This window comes from Elephantulus edwardii, unplaced genomic scaffold (assembly GCF_000299155.1).
Source record: "Elephantulus edwardii isolate Elephantulus edwardi_28Jun2011 unplaced genomic scaffold, EleEdw1.0 scaffold00274, whole genome shotgun sequence".
Taxonomy (NCBI): domain Eukaryota; kingdom Metazoa; phylum Chordata; class Mammalia; order Macroscelidea; family Macroscelididae; genus Elephantulus; species Elephantulus edwardii.
The window spans coordinates 1,805,057-1,821,132 of record NW_006400024.1 but is presented as its reverse complement, the minus strand read 5'-3'; the positions used below and the strand labels follow the sequence as shown (position 1 = coordinate 1,821,132).

The window sequence follows — 16,076 nt, the reverse complement described above, 5'->3', positions numbered from 1 at the left end:
ACAATCTCATTGAAGGAGGAGTGGCATCCACTTCCATAATAGCTTGCCTCCGGAAACCCTATGAACCTGGAGAGAGGATGAAAGGCACCCAAGTGTCAAGGACTCTCCTTCATAGGGTCGCTATGAGTCGCCTGCGACTCGACAGCACTTAACAACAACAACAACATCTCATTGCTTTCAGCTCTTGTCCTTGTAATTTCTTTTCTTCTGGAGGCTGTAGGATTAGATTGTTGATCTTTTTCTATTTGCAGAAGTTGTTGAGTTAGATCATGGATTCTTCTTCTTTTTTCCTTTTTTATATGTGAGCCTATTGCTATGAACTGCCCGCTGAGGACTGCCTTAGCTGCATCCCAGAGGTTTTAGTAAGTTGTATTTTCATTATCATTTGTTTCAAGGAACTTTTTAAAAATTTCATTCTTTAATTCTTTTATAACCCAATCATGTTCTAGCAGAGAGTTATTTAGTTTCCACATAATGGTCTTGTAAGCTTTACTCTTCTGTGGTTAGTTTCTAATTTTATGATATTGTGGTCTGAGAAAATACTTTGTATTATTTCAGTGTTTTTGAATTTGTTGAGGCTTGCTTTATGACCTAATATAGGATCAATTCTGGAAAAAGTGCCATGTGCATTGAGAAGGAAGTGAATTGAGTTTTAGTTGGGTGCAGTCCTCTAAATACATCTACAAGGTTGAGTTGGCTGATCGTATAGTTTAGCTCTTCTGCATCCTTGTTGAGTTTTCTTTTGAGTTGACCTATCCTTTTGTGATAGTGGTGCATTGAAATCTCCTACCACTATTGTGGTACTATCTATTTCTCTCTTCAATTCTGTTAACTGTTGTTTTATGTATTTTGCAGGTCTATCATTTGGTGCATAAATGTTGACCAAGGTTATTTCTTCTTGATCTATTGTGCCTTTAATCAGTATGTAATGCCCTTCCTTATCTTCGATGGTGGTTTTCATTCTGACATCTATTTTATCAGAGATTAGTATTGCCACTCCTGCTTTTTTTGAGGTTGCCATTTGCTTGGTATTTTTTTTCAGTCTTTGATTTTGAGTCTGTCTTTCTCTTCTTTTTTTATATGTGTCTCTTGTAGGCAACATATTGATGACTTTTTTTTAAAAAAATCTATTCTGTTACTCATTTTCTCATAATTGGTGCTTTTAATCCATTCACATGAAGTGTGATTATTGTCAGGCAAAGTTTTACTTTTGCCATTTTTCTGTGTTTCCTTTTCTGTAGTTTCTGGTTACTATGGTCCATTCGCTTTCCTTTGGCATCTCTGTGTGCAGGACTTCACTTAAAATTTCTTGTAATTTTGATATTGTTTTCACAGATTACTTAAGGTCCTTCTTTTCTGCAAAGAATCCAATTTCTCCTTCAAATTTGATGGAGAGCTTTTCTGGGAATAGGATCTTTGGCTGGCAGTTGTTTTCTTTCAACTTTCTGTATATGCCGTCCCATTTCCTTCTAGCTCACATGGTTTCTGCTGAGAAATCCAAGCTTAATCTAATTGTTTCCCCTTTGTAGGTAACTCTTTGCTTTTCTCGTGCTGCTTTTAGAATCCTATCTTTGTCTTTTAATTTGGAGAATTTGACTATGAGATGTCTTGGTGTTTTTCTTTTTGAGTTAGGGGTTGCACATGGTCAAGCCTGACAGCAGTTTTTTCTCCCTAAAGTACCTGAATGAGCAAGGAGAAAGCCTGTTGTTCCCTTCTGGAAGTGGTTTCTTGCGTCCGTCGAGGTGCCCAGAATACCCCTGTTGCTTGAGTTAGAGGTCCCACGTGGTCAAGCCTGACAGCATTTTCCCCTCCCCCAAAGTACCTGAATGAGCAAGGAGGAAGCCTGTTGTTCCCTTCTGGAAGTGGCTTCTTGCCTCAAGCCTAACAGCAGTTTTTCCCCCCAAAGTACCTGAGTTAAGGAGTCCTGCGTGGTTAAGCTAGACAGCATTTTCCCCCCCAAATAACTGTGGGAGCAGCACAGGAAGCACTGTCTCATGCGCCTTCCTGCCGTCCCGTGCTTCTCTGGTCGACTGTTTTTTAACAAGGAGATGAAATCAGTTAAATGTGGAAATGACAGCTTTTAAAACAAATAGTGTTGGCAAAATTGGAAAAGCATCTGCAGAAAACTCAAACAAGACCCACACCTCACAGCATACACAAAACCAAAGTGGATCATGGACCTAGGACTAAAACCAAGGAGTATACACTTCATTAGAGAAAAGCTTGGAAGAACTCTCGAAGCCCTAATTCACAACATGAACAGTCTTCCAAGCATCCTGGAAAACCTACAATCTGGAGAGGATAAAATAGATGAATGGGACCTTCTAAGAATCAAATCTCTATGTACATCCAAAAATCTTCTCCAACAGGGTGAAAAGGGAAGCCACAGACTGGGAAAAAGTACTAGGTAACAACATGTCTGATAAGGGATTTATATCTAGAATTTATAGAATACTAGAGCACCACCACAAGATAAAGGTAAACAACCCAATTGAAAAATGGGCACAGTATAGGAACAGACACTCACCAAAGAAGACATTCAGATGGCAAACAAACACATAAAGAAATGTCCAAAAACTCTAGCTCTAATAGAGTTGTAAATAAAAACAACTATGAGATATAATTTCACTCCAGTAAGAATAACAGAATTCAATAGTGCAGCAAACAACAAATGCTGGCGAGGTTGTGGAGAAACTGGAACCCATATTCACTGTTGGTGGGAGTGTAAAATGGTGCAACCACTATGGAAGGCAGTATGGTGCTTTCTCAAAAAGTTGGAAATAGAAATTCCATTTGACCCAGAAATTCCACTACTGGGAATATACCCTAAAGAAACCAGAACTGCCACCCAAGCAGATATATGCAAACCCATGTTTATTGCTGCTTTGTTCAAGATTGCAAAGAGTTGGAAACAACCCAAGTGCCCATCAACAGACAAATGGATAGAGACGCTGTGGTATATTCACACAATGGAATACTACGCAGTATTGAAAAACAAAGAACTCATAAAATATAAAATGAGTGGCCCTAGAGGACATTATGCTGAGTGAAATATCTCAGTCACAAAAGGACAAATACTGCATAGTGCCACTGTTATAAAACAGGACTGACATGGGGTTGAGGGGAAACTAAGAAAAAAGGGGATAAATAATGTATACTGCATTGAAATAGATGAGGGAGAGAACTGTTTAAAAGAATACATGAGCGAACGGGGGGGAGGGGGGTAAAGAAAAAAGTGCAACAATGAATGAATGAAAATCCAAAATCTCTGTAAATGTCCATTGAAATTAATAAAATAAAATGGAAAAGAAAAAGGAATATATGATTGGGTGTTATTTGCATGGCATGAGTCCAGAATAAGAGCTGCATAGTAAAGTGAACTGTCGGGGGGGGGGGCTTGTGTAACAATTTTTTTTCTTTTTTCAAAGAGAAAGCGAACTAGGGGTGAGGTGTGTGCAGGGAGGAAAATGTGCCACAATGAATGAATGGAAAAAAAATAGAAAAAATTAAGCAAAAAGAATATGGGATATACTGTGGACTACTGTCAAAAGAACGAGTGTGTCGTGGAAGAAGTACACCCGGAACAGGCCTTAGAAGATGCTGGTGAGACGTGGTCTCATGTACTTGTGCATTCTCAGGGAGGCAGTCCCTGAAGAAGGATGTTACGTTTGCACGAGTGGAGTCTCCATCAGCGAAACAGAGGGAGACCTCCGGTGAGGTTGACCAGTAGTGGCTCCTGCAGGGGCTCCCGCACAGCAGACTGTGAGCACGGTCAGTGCTGGGCAGAGGTTCCTTCGGTTGTACTCAGGGTTACTGTGGGTTGGAGGAGACCAAGGCATCCAACAACAGCAATCAGTAAAATGCCTCTTTCCTCAGGTCTGTCCCCGGGGTGTGCTGTAAAGCCCCGTTAACAGTGCTCTGCAGCAAAACGCCTTTGGGCTACAAACGAGAAGCTGTACACCTGCTTGACAACAATGAAAACGGTCATTTGCTCAGTGTATAGACTGAATAAAGACGATGAGAGGATGGAATGTTGATATTGTTGTTGTTGTTGATTGCCTTTGAGTCGAGTACGTCTCATTGTGACTCCATGCACAAAAGACCTAATGCCGTTCCATAGCTATCACCGTTTCTCCGAGTTCATAGAGTTTCCAGAGGCGTGTGGTTTAGCAAGTGGATGTCACTACTGCTTCCAAACTTGTTTTACAACTGGGAGCTCCACCAAACACTGTCCTCTTTGGAGAAACCATTATGGCATTTCACACTGCACTGGCCCAAGGTTCAGCATCACTGCAAACCCAGATAACCTCAGTACAGCACATTGACAAAGAGTGATGTACAAAGGAGAAGAATGTCCCTCCAAAATATAACAACACTAGTCCCACTTAGCAGTGGTTAATTGTCGTCAGGTCGACTATGACTCATAGCAACCCTATGAACAAAAGACCTGAACTCTGTACTTAATGAACATCATTTCTTTACGTTTATAGAGTTTCCAGAGGCATCTGGTTTAGGAAATGGATGCCACTTCTGCTTCCAAACCAGAATCAATCTGGAAACTCCTCCAAACACTGTCCTTCACAGTAACTCCAAGTTATTCAGTACAGCAAATAGACAAACTGCTATACCACTTACAGAATGTTAAATCTAACATTAATAAATTTGGCCTGAGGGCTGCAGGCCCTACGGAAAGACAACTAACACAAACTAAACACACACCAACACAAATCCCAAAATTTCCTTACATGACTTTCATCAAGATGCGAGAAACCACTTTCTAGAATGGAGCCGTGCACGGGAGCCTCCAGGCCAGCAGACGGAACCCCAGATCTTGATATAGATTCCTAATTTTACTTTTTGTTCAGTTGTTGAGTTTATTGTAATTTGAGTCAAAGTTTACACATCATATTGCTTTTCCTAATTTTAAAACATGCAACATTCGCTTGCTCTGTGTAGATCACTGGGTTTTGGTCTGTACTTTTAGGTTCTGTGCGAGCATAGTCAAGTGTCTGGGATTCCAGCTCTTCTCAACCTTATGTGTAATTTCTTATGATACACTCAGTTGAAAGTGCTTCACCCGAGCCCTTCAGTGCTGATCTGCTGGTTGACATACTCAGTTGGGATCCTGTCGGTTCCTCCTGGCTTGGTTTTATTGTCAATGCTTTTGGTGCGGTTTGGAATTCATTTTTGGTGCCACTGGTCCTTTATCATATCTCGCCTCCTGAAATGAGCGCCTGACATTTCCTTTTGGTTCTGGGACTATATTCTCCTCATCTTCCTTGAGGCTTCCTGCATCATCCAGTATTTTGTCCCTCTATAACTGAATCCTCTATTATGGAAACTTGAGGCTTAAACTTTCTCCAGTTTTTCCAACTGTGTCAACTTGAGGAAGACAGAGCACAAGCTTCCCTTTTGATTTCTGACTCCTGGTCCTTCCACATTTCATGATAATGCTTTGTCTTGTTGAGCTGCCCTTTGAAATGTTCTGTCCAGCTCTCCCACTTCATCATTTCTTCCATTTGGTTTAGTTTCTTTACGTTCTAGTGCACTTAATTACATTTATTATACTCCTTATTAACAATCTGAGAAAGGCAATTTAAATAAAGATAACCACTGAGCTGTCAAAGCTACAAAGTTGGAAAACCTATCATGTACTGATTTGACTGCACCTGTTCTTTTTACACTTTCCTTTCCTGCGTTTTAGGATTGATTTCTGAGCCGCTGTTAGTCCTCTGAGGCTAGGTACTGTTTCTTGATCTTTTAATGCCTCTTCGCCCTGATGGGGGGAGCTCGGGTCGCTCAGCGGTGAGGAACTCGTTGCCAGATCAAAGGTTGTGTCTGAATCCACCAGGTGCTCACAGGAGAAGGATGAGCAGTCTCCTGTGTGGTCCACTGCCGCGGAAAACCCACTGGACGGTCAGCTGTGGGCCAGCTCTGACCCATATAACATACAACAACAAGAAAGAACAACAATAGCCCAGATAACATTGTAAACAAGTGTCGAGTGTCTGTGAACAGATAGGAAGGCTAGTGAGAGGGGTCAAAGCACATCCCGTGTTCACAGGGCCGGCTTCCGTGTGGGTCCTGTCTCTCTGGCCGGTTCTTATCTAGTCCATGTTGGTTCCATCTGGCCTGAGTTGCTCAGTCTACCACTTCCTGAATATTCAGAGCACCGGTTCTTATCTAGTCCATGTTGGTTCCATCTGGCCTGAGTTGCTCAGTCTACCACTTCCTGAATATTCAGAGCATCTAACCCGGACTGTCCCTGGGGACTTTGCTAACTGGACTAGACTCTCAGAGATATGTTTACAGAAAACAGTGCCAATGGTGAGCCCTATTCAAACATCTGACACTCATCTCCTTTTAGATAACTTTACAACAATTGTTGTTGTTATTAAGTGCCGTCGAATCATAGTGACCTTATGAACGAAAGACCTGAACACTTGTATAACTTTCATTGTTTCTCCAAGTTCAAAGCGTTTCTGGAGGCAAGCTATTTCAGAAGTGGACGCCACTCCTGCTTCCAAGCTTGTTTTAATTGGGGAGCTCCACCAAACACTGTCCACCATGGGTAACCATTATTGCATTTGACACATCCGTGTCACAGTGTTTAGCATCACAGCAACCATGAGTTTCGTTTGTACAGCAAATGGACATACCAGTGCTGTACCACTTAGAAGAATGTTTGACCAAAAACGATTAAAACAATATCAGCCAAAAAAAAAAAATACAAGTTACACTGGTTAATCTTTTACGTAACATGTGATGGCATGATACAACAATTGCAGCCTTATCGTCCTTGATTTCCCTGATGGACGTTGGTCCAGGTCGGGTTCAGAGTCACTGTTTTCCATTTCTTTCAAGTTCACCCAGCCTTCCTGGGCCTCTCAGTGGTGGAGAATCCTTGACCTCGCTCTGTGGTACCTCACAGCTGACGGTGGAAACTGTCACAGACACTAGGAGGACCTCTGTGGTGCTCACCTTCACACGGTGCCCAGGGCGTGGGCACACCCACCATACTTTAGATACACCTCTATTGACTGTTTCCTCTGGGGGTGGTCAGGAGGCGGCTCTTGCCTGGTGTTGAATCCTAGAGCACAGCGCTGCCTTTCCAGGCTGCTGTGAACCACAGCTCCATCTTGTGTGGTCTCTAGTTCACTCTGTTGGGGTGCAGAGTGACACATTCTCTTCAAGAGACCAGCCTCTCGAATGATTTGCTCAGCATGCAGACTGAGGACGACTAGAGAAAGGACAGAGCTCTGACACACACCTTTCTTGGTTTTAAATCATGTAGTCTTCCCTTGCTCTGTTTGCACAACAGCTTCTTGGTCTAGGACTAGGTTATGCACAAGTGCAATTAAGTGTCCTGAATTTCCCATTTTTCTAGATGTTAGCCACAATTTATTGTGATCCACACAGTCAAATGCCTTTGCACAGTCAATAAAACATGAAGAGATGTACTTATGATATTCTCTGCTTTCGGCCAAAACCCATCAGACATCAACAATATCTCTGGTACCTTAGTCTCTTCTAAATTCAGCTTGAATTTCTGGCAGTTCCTTGTTGATGTGCTGTTTCAGCTGTTTTTGGACAATCTTCAGGATTATTTTACTTGCGTGTGATATTAGTGATTGTTGTTGTTGTTATGTGCCATTGAGTCGCTTGCAACTCATAGTGACTCTATGTACAAGAGCTCTAAACACTCTTCTATCCTGTGCCAACCTAGCCATCTCAAACACACTTATTCCCACCACACCAGTCACAGAATCGATCCATCTCATTGAAGGTCTTCCTCTCCTTCGCCACCCCTCCACTCTGCCAAACATGATGTCCCTCTCCAAGGACCAGTCCCTCCTTGCAACATGCCCAAAATATGTCAGATGAAGCTTCAGAATTCTTGACTCCAGGGAACACTTTGGCTTCACCCTCTCCAGGGCAAACCTGTTTGTTCTCCTAGCAGTACATGGTATATTCAGCACTCTTCTCCAGCACCACAGCTCAAAGTCATCCATTCTCTTTCTATCAACCCTATTCACTGTCCAACTCTCTGATGCATATAGCACGTAATTGCGAAGACTATAGCCCAGATCAGGCGCACCTTAGTCTCCAGTCTGATGTTGTTGCTCTTCAGTACTCTTGAGAGGTCCCTTACAGCTGACTTTCCCAATGCAATTTGTCTCCTGATTTCCTGGCTGCTGTTCCCAAGAGTGTTGGATGTGGAGCCAAGTAAACTAACACTGTTAACTATCTCAATCTCTTCACCATCCATACTGATGCTGCCAATTGGCCCAATGGTGAGAATCTTTGTTTTCTTGACGTTGAGCTTCAATCCATATAGGAGGTTGCAGTCCTTGATCTTCTGCAGCAAGTGCTTCAGGTCCTCCTCAGTTTCAGCAAGCAGTGTTGTGTCATCTGCATAAGGCAGGTTGTTGATGATTCTTCCACCAATCCTGATGCCACATTCCTCCTCGTACAGCCCAGCGTCTCGGATGATCTGTTCTGCATACAGATTGAAAAGGTATGGAGACAGAAACATCCCTGATGAACCCCCTTCTTGATTTTGAACCATCCAGTGTCTCCTTGCTCTGTTCTGACAACTGCCTCTTGGTCCAAGTATAGGTTTCACATTAGCACAATCAAGTGTTCTGGGATTCCCATTCTTCTCAGAGTCAGCCACAGCTTGTTGTGATCTACACAGTCAAAAGCCTTTGCATAGTCAATGAAGCACAGAACAGATAATTTAGGAAGCAGGGCTTTATGAGGAGGAAAGTGGCATCAGGATCGAAGGTAGACTCATCAACAACCTTCTTTATGCATATGACACAACCTTGCTTGCTGAAACTGAAGAAGACCTGTAGTGCTTGGTGTAGAAGGTCAAGGACTGTAGTCTTCAGTATGGGTTGAAGCTTAACATCAAGGAGACAACGATTCTCCCCACTGGGCCAATTGGATGGATTATAATAGATGGAGAAGAGATTGAGGTTGCTAACAATTGCGGCTTGCTCGGCTCCACAATCAACACTCTTAACACCAGCAGTCAGGAACACAAAAGATGAATTGTGTTGGGAAAAATCTACTGTCATGGACCTCTCCAGAGTGCTGAAAAGCAAGAATTCAGTCTCGAGACTAAGGTGTGCCTAATCCAGGCCATAGTTTTTGCCATTACTTGCTATGCATCAGAGAGCTGGACAATGACTAAGGATGACACAAGAAGAATCGATGCCTTTGAATTGTGGTGCTGGAGAAGAGTCTTGTACATACCATGGACTGCCAAGAAAACAAACATGTCTTTCTTGGAGAGGGTGAAACCAAGTTTCTCCTTGGAGGCTAGGATTTTTTTTAAAATTTTTTATTAATTTTAATGAAAGTTTACAGAGACTTTGGATTTCTATTCATTCATTGTTGCAATTTCCTCCCTTCCCAACCTTCCCAGGTCGCTCTTCTCTTTGAAAAGTAAAAGAAAAATTCTTTCATTGTTATACAATCCCTCCCCTCAAGTCCACTCCACTATGCAGCCTTTGTTCTGGACTCCTGTCATGAAAATAATACTTAATCATATGTCCTTTTTAAACAGTTCTCTTCCTCATTTGTTTCAAGCAGTATACATAATTTATCCCATCTTTCACAGTCTCCCCCCAACCCCAGTGTCAGTTCTGTTTTACAACAGTGGCACTATGCAGTATTTGTCCTTTTGTGACTGAGATACTTCACTTAGGAGGCTAGGATTTTTAAGTTCCATCTTACACACATTGGGTATGTAGCCAGGAGACATCGGTCCTTGGAGAAGGATATCATGCTTAGAAGGGTGAAGGGACAGCGCAGGAGAGGAAGACCTTGGATGAGATGGATGGATACAGTGACTGGGGCAATGGAGGTTGGTGTGTCAGAATTAGTGAGACTGGCTTAGGACAGGGCAAGGTTCAGAGCTACTGGGTTCAGATTGCTATGGGTCATAGGTGACTTGATGGCACATAACAACAACAATGGCCTGGATCAGGTGCACCTTAGTCTCTAGACTGATATCGTTGCTCTTCAGTACTCTGAGAGGTCCCTGACAGCAAACTTCCCCAATGCAATTCGTCTTATGATTTCCTGGCTTCTGATACCAAGAGTGTTGACTATGGAGCCAAGCAAACGAACTCTGTTAATCTTAATCTCTTCACCATCCATCATGATGTTGCCAATTGGCCCAGTGGTGAGAATCTTTGTTTTCTTGATGTTGAGCTTCAATCCATATTTAAGGTGATGGTAATATTGAAGTTTTGCAGGATTTCATTTTACTAGAGTCCACAAGCAACACTCATAATAGTAACAGTTAAGAAATCAAAAGATGTGTTGTATTGAGAAAATATAATCCATCTCATCCGGGGTCTTCCTTTCTTGTGCGGTCCCTCCACCCTTCCAAGCATGATGTTCTTCTCCAGCCGCTGGTCTCTCCAGGCCATGTGCCCCCAAAATGTGAGATGGAGCTTCAGAATCCTAGCCTGATATCATTGCTCCGCAATGATATGGAGAAGTCACTTTCCTGCAGACTTTCCCAGCGAAATGCATTTCCTTACTGCTGGTGCCGAGAGGATTGCTTGTGGATCCAAGTAAGATGGAATCCTAATAGTATTTTATCCATCTGTCTTGATGTTACCTAGTGGCCCAGTGGTGAGAATTTTTGTTTTCTTCACCTGGCGATGGCAGTCTGTTTTTCTTCATTGGTATGACCTTATTGTTATAACCCCTCTTCCCTAGTGGGGTACCATCCACCGGTATGGGAGTAGGCTTCACCACACATGTTTTTGGGGACACAGTTCAATCCACAACACTGATTACCTGGAAGAGAATGAGGGCACCAGGAGTGAAGAGTTGGGGCCACTGGTGAATGGACCCCAGCACCTCGTTCTGGAAACCGACACTAAGGCTTGGCTCTGGGGTGACTTCTGCTTGGTGGCCATGGTGGATAAAGCCATGTCTCCTGCGTGTCTGCTGTGTTCTCACATGACAAGTGGGACCAGCACAGGAGCTGTGGGTTCCTTATTGTCCTGTTCAGTGGCTGGTGGACGTGAGAATGTGAGTAAATTCTCTGGAAAATAGACCCCATTGTAAAGCACTTTGGTTGTCAGTATTAGATTTCCTGGCTGAGAGAAATGGTTTTGTTGCTTGGGTCCTTTGGGTCTGAATGTATTTTGCATGGATTTATTTAAGAAATTGATGGCAATTCCCCTTCCATGTGATGCTGCAGGTGGTATAATTGAAGTCTGGGGAGAGAAGGCAGAAACAGCCTGAAATGACTCACATGCCCACTCAGACTTGCAGGAGGGAGGACGTGGGGCGTGAGGGAAGCTCACGTGGGCCCTTTCCCGGGATCCCTCTAAAGTCTGCTGGGACTTCATTCGCTCATCTCAAAAGGAAGACTCAGCTTGGCTGCCCATCCCCCCTCCCTCCCCACTGTCCCTGTCCTTGTGGGTGCAAGGTCTCCTCCGTCCTCCCCACACCGTGTCTGCAGTCTAGCCTGCATGGACACCCCATAGAGCAGACCTGCTGTGCACTACAGGGTCACTGTAGCTGGCTCCAGGGCCCTGGTCTTGGCTTTCTGGCCTGTCCCCCTCTCTGGTTCGTCTCGGTCCGTGAGGAGCTTGGTACTGAACACTCTTCACTGACGCTTAGGAATCTCTCGCTGCAGAGAGCTCCTACCAGGGCTGGAAGCTCCATTTCTGGCCAGAGGTCCAGAAAAGCCCTTGGGAACTGTGAGTTCAGGGCAAATCTAAATAGTGTCGGGGACGGGCCAGACCAGGAGAGGTGTATCCACAGGAGTCCTCAGTGGCTTTGTTTTCATGGTGACATCTTATCTACAAGGCAGACTAGGAAGAAAGGCCTGGAAAGACCAGGCAACGAAAACCCTGTGGATGACAGCAGAATCCGGCTTATACTGTCCTGGAAGATGGGCCTCAGCTGACAGCCACTCAGAGTAAGCAGTGGCCACAGGGGGTGCAGGTACCACTGACAGAGACGGAGCAGGACCGGGCAGGTCTCGTTCTGCTGGGCCTGGGCAGCTGCGAGCCAGCACTGGCCTGTGTACATGACCAGTAGCAGCAGGCTCCAGGCCCGTCTGCAGGCCCTTCGCGGAGGCCTTCCTGTGTCTTCCATCCAGCTCTCCCCGTCCGGCTCAGTCTTCCAGGGATGCTGGGACCTGTCCTTTCCAGGCACCAGCCCTCCTGACAACACGTCCAAGGTACATGAGACGAGGTTTCTGCCTCCTTTCTTCTAAGGACCCTCATTGGTTGTTCTCACGCCAGTCCATGCTGTGTTCAACATTGTGTCACACGACCCAGCGCTGAAATCGTAGACCGGAGGGCCCTGAGCACCATCTGTGTCAGGGATTGAATTGTGTCCCGTGTGATTCTGAAACATGGGAAGTGTGTGATAACCCCGTAGTCGGATAAACCATTCTGTAGAAGGGTTCAAGGTGGAATAAACGTCACACCCTCAGTCCACACAGTTCCCTGGGGTGTGTCTGTAGAGTGCAGCGTGCCGTTTGGATTGTTTTTTATCCTGGTAAGTTTCTCAACACCAGAAAAGACCAAGACACACGGAGATCTCCAGGGAGTGTGGGATGTGTGGGGTGCGGAAGGAGCCAGGGCTTTCTTCCAGGCCTGAGAGAGCACTGGACTTCCAGCTGGCTGAACTGCGAGCAAATAGAGCTCTGTTTTACAAAGCCACCCCCTTGTGGTGTCTCTGCTACAATGGAGCTGGAGAATGAAGACAGTGTGGACTCCGTCTTTCTCCGCACTTTAAAGACGTGCAGGAAGATCCTCATTCTCCCCCGCTTCCACAGTGGCTGCTGGCAGAGGGTGGGGCTTGCACTCTGCGGCTTTTCCCCGCCCCGTGGCTGGGCTCCTATGACAGGCGTGGGCGGGCCTGTCTGTCCACTCTCCACGAGGCACGTGCACTTAGTGCTGGACTGGATGTGGGTTTATTTGTGTTTTCACTGCATCTGTTCCTTGAAGGTCTTCTGAGGAGAACTGATTTTTAGTGCTGGAAGTAGCACTTCTCAAGCTGGGCCACTGAGAGTCTGGAGTGGCATTTCGTGCACAGACACTTGCTAACTACTTCTTGTTGTTGCGTTATGTTCAGTAGAGTCAACTACGACTCACCGTGACCCTAAGAACAATAGGTCTGCACCCTGCTCTATCCTGAGCCAAACTCACCATCTCTGACACACCTGACCCCATTGCCACAGTCACCATCTCAATCCTTCTCACCCGGGGTCTTCCTCTCCTGTACGGACTCTCTGCCTTTCTGGGCATGATGTCCTTCTCCAAGGATTGGTACCTCCTGACAACATGCCCAAAGTGGGTGAGATGGAGTTTCCAAATCCTTGCCTTCAAGGAGGGACTTGGTTTCACCCTCTTCAGGACAGACCTGTTTGTTCTCTTTGCGGTCCATGATATGTTCAGTACTCATTTCCAGCACCACAACTCAAAGGCATCGATTCTTCTGTCACCCCTCGCCATTGTCTAGCTGTCTGATTCAAGCTATTGAGAAGACCACGGCCTGGGTCAGGGGGCTTCTGAGAAGTGGTGACTGGACACGTGGTGGTCACTTGGTACAGTGATTAGGAGAGAAGCCAAGGTGATGCCAAGGTCACCTGGAGATGATTTGTTAAGTCAATCCCCAAACCAGATCCGCTGTCTTTGGGTGGACTGTGGCTCACGGTGACGCTGACACGGTGGAACTGCCCGTGGGCTTTCTGAAGTGGTGAATCCTCAGAGCAGCTGGTGGGTTTGCACCTCTATCTTCTGGTCATCCCCGAATGATTGGGATCCTTGTGGCCGGAACCCCAGGGCTTTAATGCAAACGGAACTGACCCCTAGAGAACTCCCTCTCCAGTCTGTCTCCTCTGCCCTCTGCCCTCCCAAGACCTCCCTCCAGGAAAGGCCAGCCCAGGCCATTATGGAAGAGGAACGGGGGTGCAAAGGGTCAGTGCTGTCCTCCAAAGGCCACGGAAGCTCTGCCTGCTGGCGCCAGTGGAACTCTTTGGGTGGAAGAGGTGAGAGAGTTAACACTCGCCTTCAAGGTCCTCCGTGTCTACATCCTGGGGGGCTTTTATCTTTCGACATTTGTCATTAGGCCTGGATGGCTCTGGGGGTTTCCACGGCCACTGCTGTTTTCTCCAGATGGGCGAACTCGATTTTCTGGAGGAGCGTCCTCCACTCTTTCCCGGACAGGGAAGTGTTGGCACGGGCACTGGATGAGGGCTTCTTGAGGTGGTGCCGGATGGTCAGTCCTCTGTCAGTCACAGCCCTGAGCACCCAGCGCTTCAGTCGCTGCTCCTGGTCCAGCACACAGCGTCACTTGAACAGCTTCTTCAGCTCCATCCAGGGTCGGTTGATCTTCCTGGTGGGAGCTCCCTTGGCTGCACCAAGACTTCTGCAGCTGAATTCGTCACAGGAGCCGGGAGGGGTTCTGCATAGCCACACCTGCAAAATGCAGGTATGTAGACTTGTGACCTAATACTCAGCATTTCTGCAGAAAAGTGTTCAAGAAAGGGAGTCAGAAACACCAGGAAGGCAAGACTCTCCCACACCCTTCGGTTAAAACCTGCATGTGTTAGCTGGCCAGACACTGCCCTCCAGATAAGAAATAAGGATTCTTCCTGACAAGATAGCTTCACTGAGGAGGAATGTCGGACGCCTTCTTCCGCCTGCTGTTTGAGTTCATTCGGGGAGAGTCACCCTTTGAACTAGTCATTTTCTGGGCTAAGAGCAGCAGCAAGGGCCCTTCTTTCAGGATGCCCATCTTTTTGTGTGTAGTAGGTTTCTTTTGGCCTAAAATATCTTCTGAGCCTGGGGCTTTGATCTCGTGGTAAAGACTTATTTCAATTGCTTTAACCTTGATTCAGAGAGTGACCCGCTGGGATAAGTGTTCTCAAGCTGAGAAGGGTTTTATCTCTAATGTTTATAGTAACTGTAAGGAAAAAACCCCCCACAGGTATCTTCTCTTCAAAAGTTACAAGATGGTGTTACAGCTGAAACAAGAACCCTTTTCTAGAAATTACTAAGAGAAACTCTTGTCCTTGAACTCTTCTTGTTAACCAGCCAAGGGCAGTTCCTGGTGTCCCATCATCCCCTGAAACACAGACATTCTAAACATCTTCAAGCTCTAGTCTCCTCTTTTCAAACCTCCTCCTTCCAAGGACAGGTCAACTTAGCAAAGTGGGAAGGAACAAGACTGTGAGGTTGAAACCCTTGACCTTGACCAACAGGGTGAGACGCAGCCTTAGCTTTTGTGTCCAGGATGAGCCAAGTGGACCAGTGTGATTGCTGTGCAGACTTAGACCTGTCCAAGCAACCTTCAGCACAAGTAAAACACCTTGCGGAGACTGAGCTGTTTCTAACATAACTTCTGCACAGCTGGGATACAGATGGTGAAGTGGCTTAGGAAAGTCCAAGATCCTGGACTGAGGGGTGGGGCTTGGAAGGGCACACTAGGGAGTGAACCGCATCCTTCAGAGGTTGTGTGGACATCCTCATGACCTTGTCCGTGAAGGTAACCTTCCTGGGGAGTTCTTGTCCACAGGTGCTCTCGGGTTAGGTCGAGTTTCGATGCTTATCGGTGGTGTCTTACAAAAGGAACACAGAGAGATAAGTGAGAGAAGACAATGCTCCGTGATGATGGACATCCAGCCACTTGTGCGTCCATGCCAGCCAGGGAGCCAGGGACTGACTGTAAGTGACCACAGGAAGCTGGGGGAGGGGACTGGAGAAGGGATCTACAAGATCAATGTCCCATTTGGACTTCCAGTCTCTAGAACTCAGAGAAAATAAAATTCTGTTCTTTAAAACACCTAGGTAAGTGTCATAGTCAGAACTGACCAAGAGCTGACCCCCTGGCTGGTTTTCAGAGGCACAGGAGGAGACTGCCCATCTTTCTCCTGCTGAGCAGCGAGTGGCCTTGAACCATGTACCATTGGGATTGCAGTGCAACTTTTTGCCACTAGGCCACCAGAGAGATAGATTCATTCTTTCTTTCCTTCCTTTCTTCCTTCCTTCCTTCCTTCCTTCCTTCCTTCCTTCCTTCCTTCCTTC

The 16,076-nt window shown here is 45.8% G+C and overlaps 1 pseudogene; it reads right to left on the bottom strand.

The window, feature by feature from the left end:
* Positions 1–16,076, bottom strand: part of LOC102861159 — a 33,420-nt pseudogene that overhangs the window by 7,009 nt on the left and 10,335 nt on the right.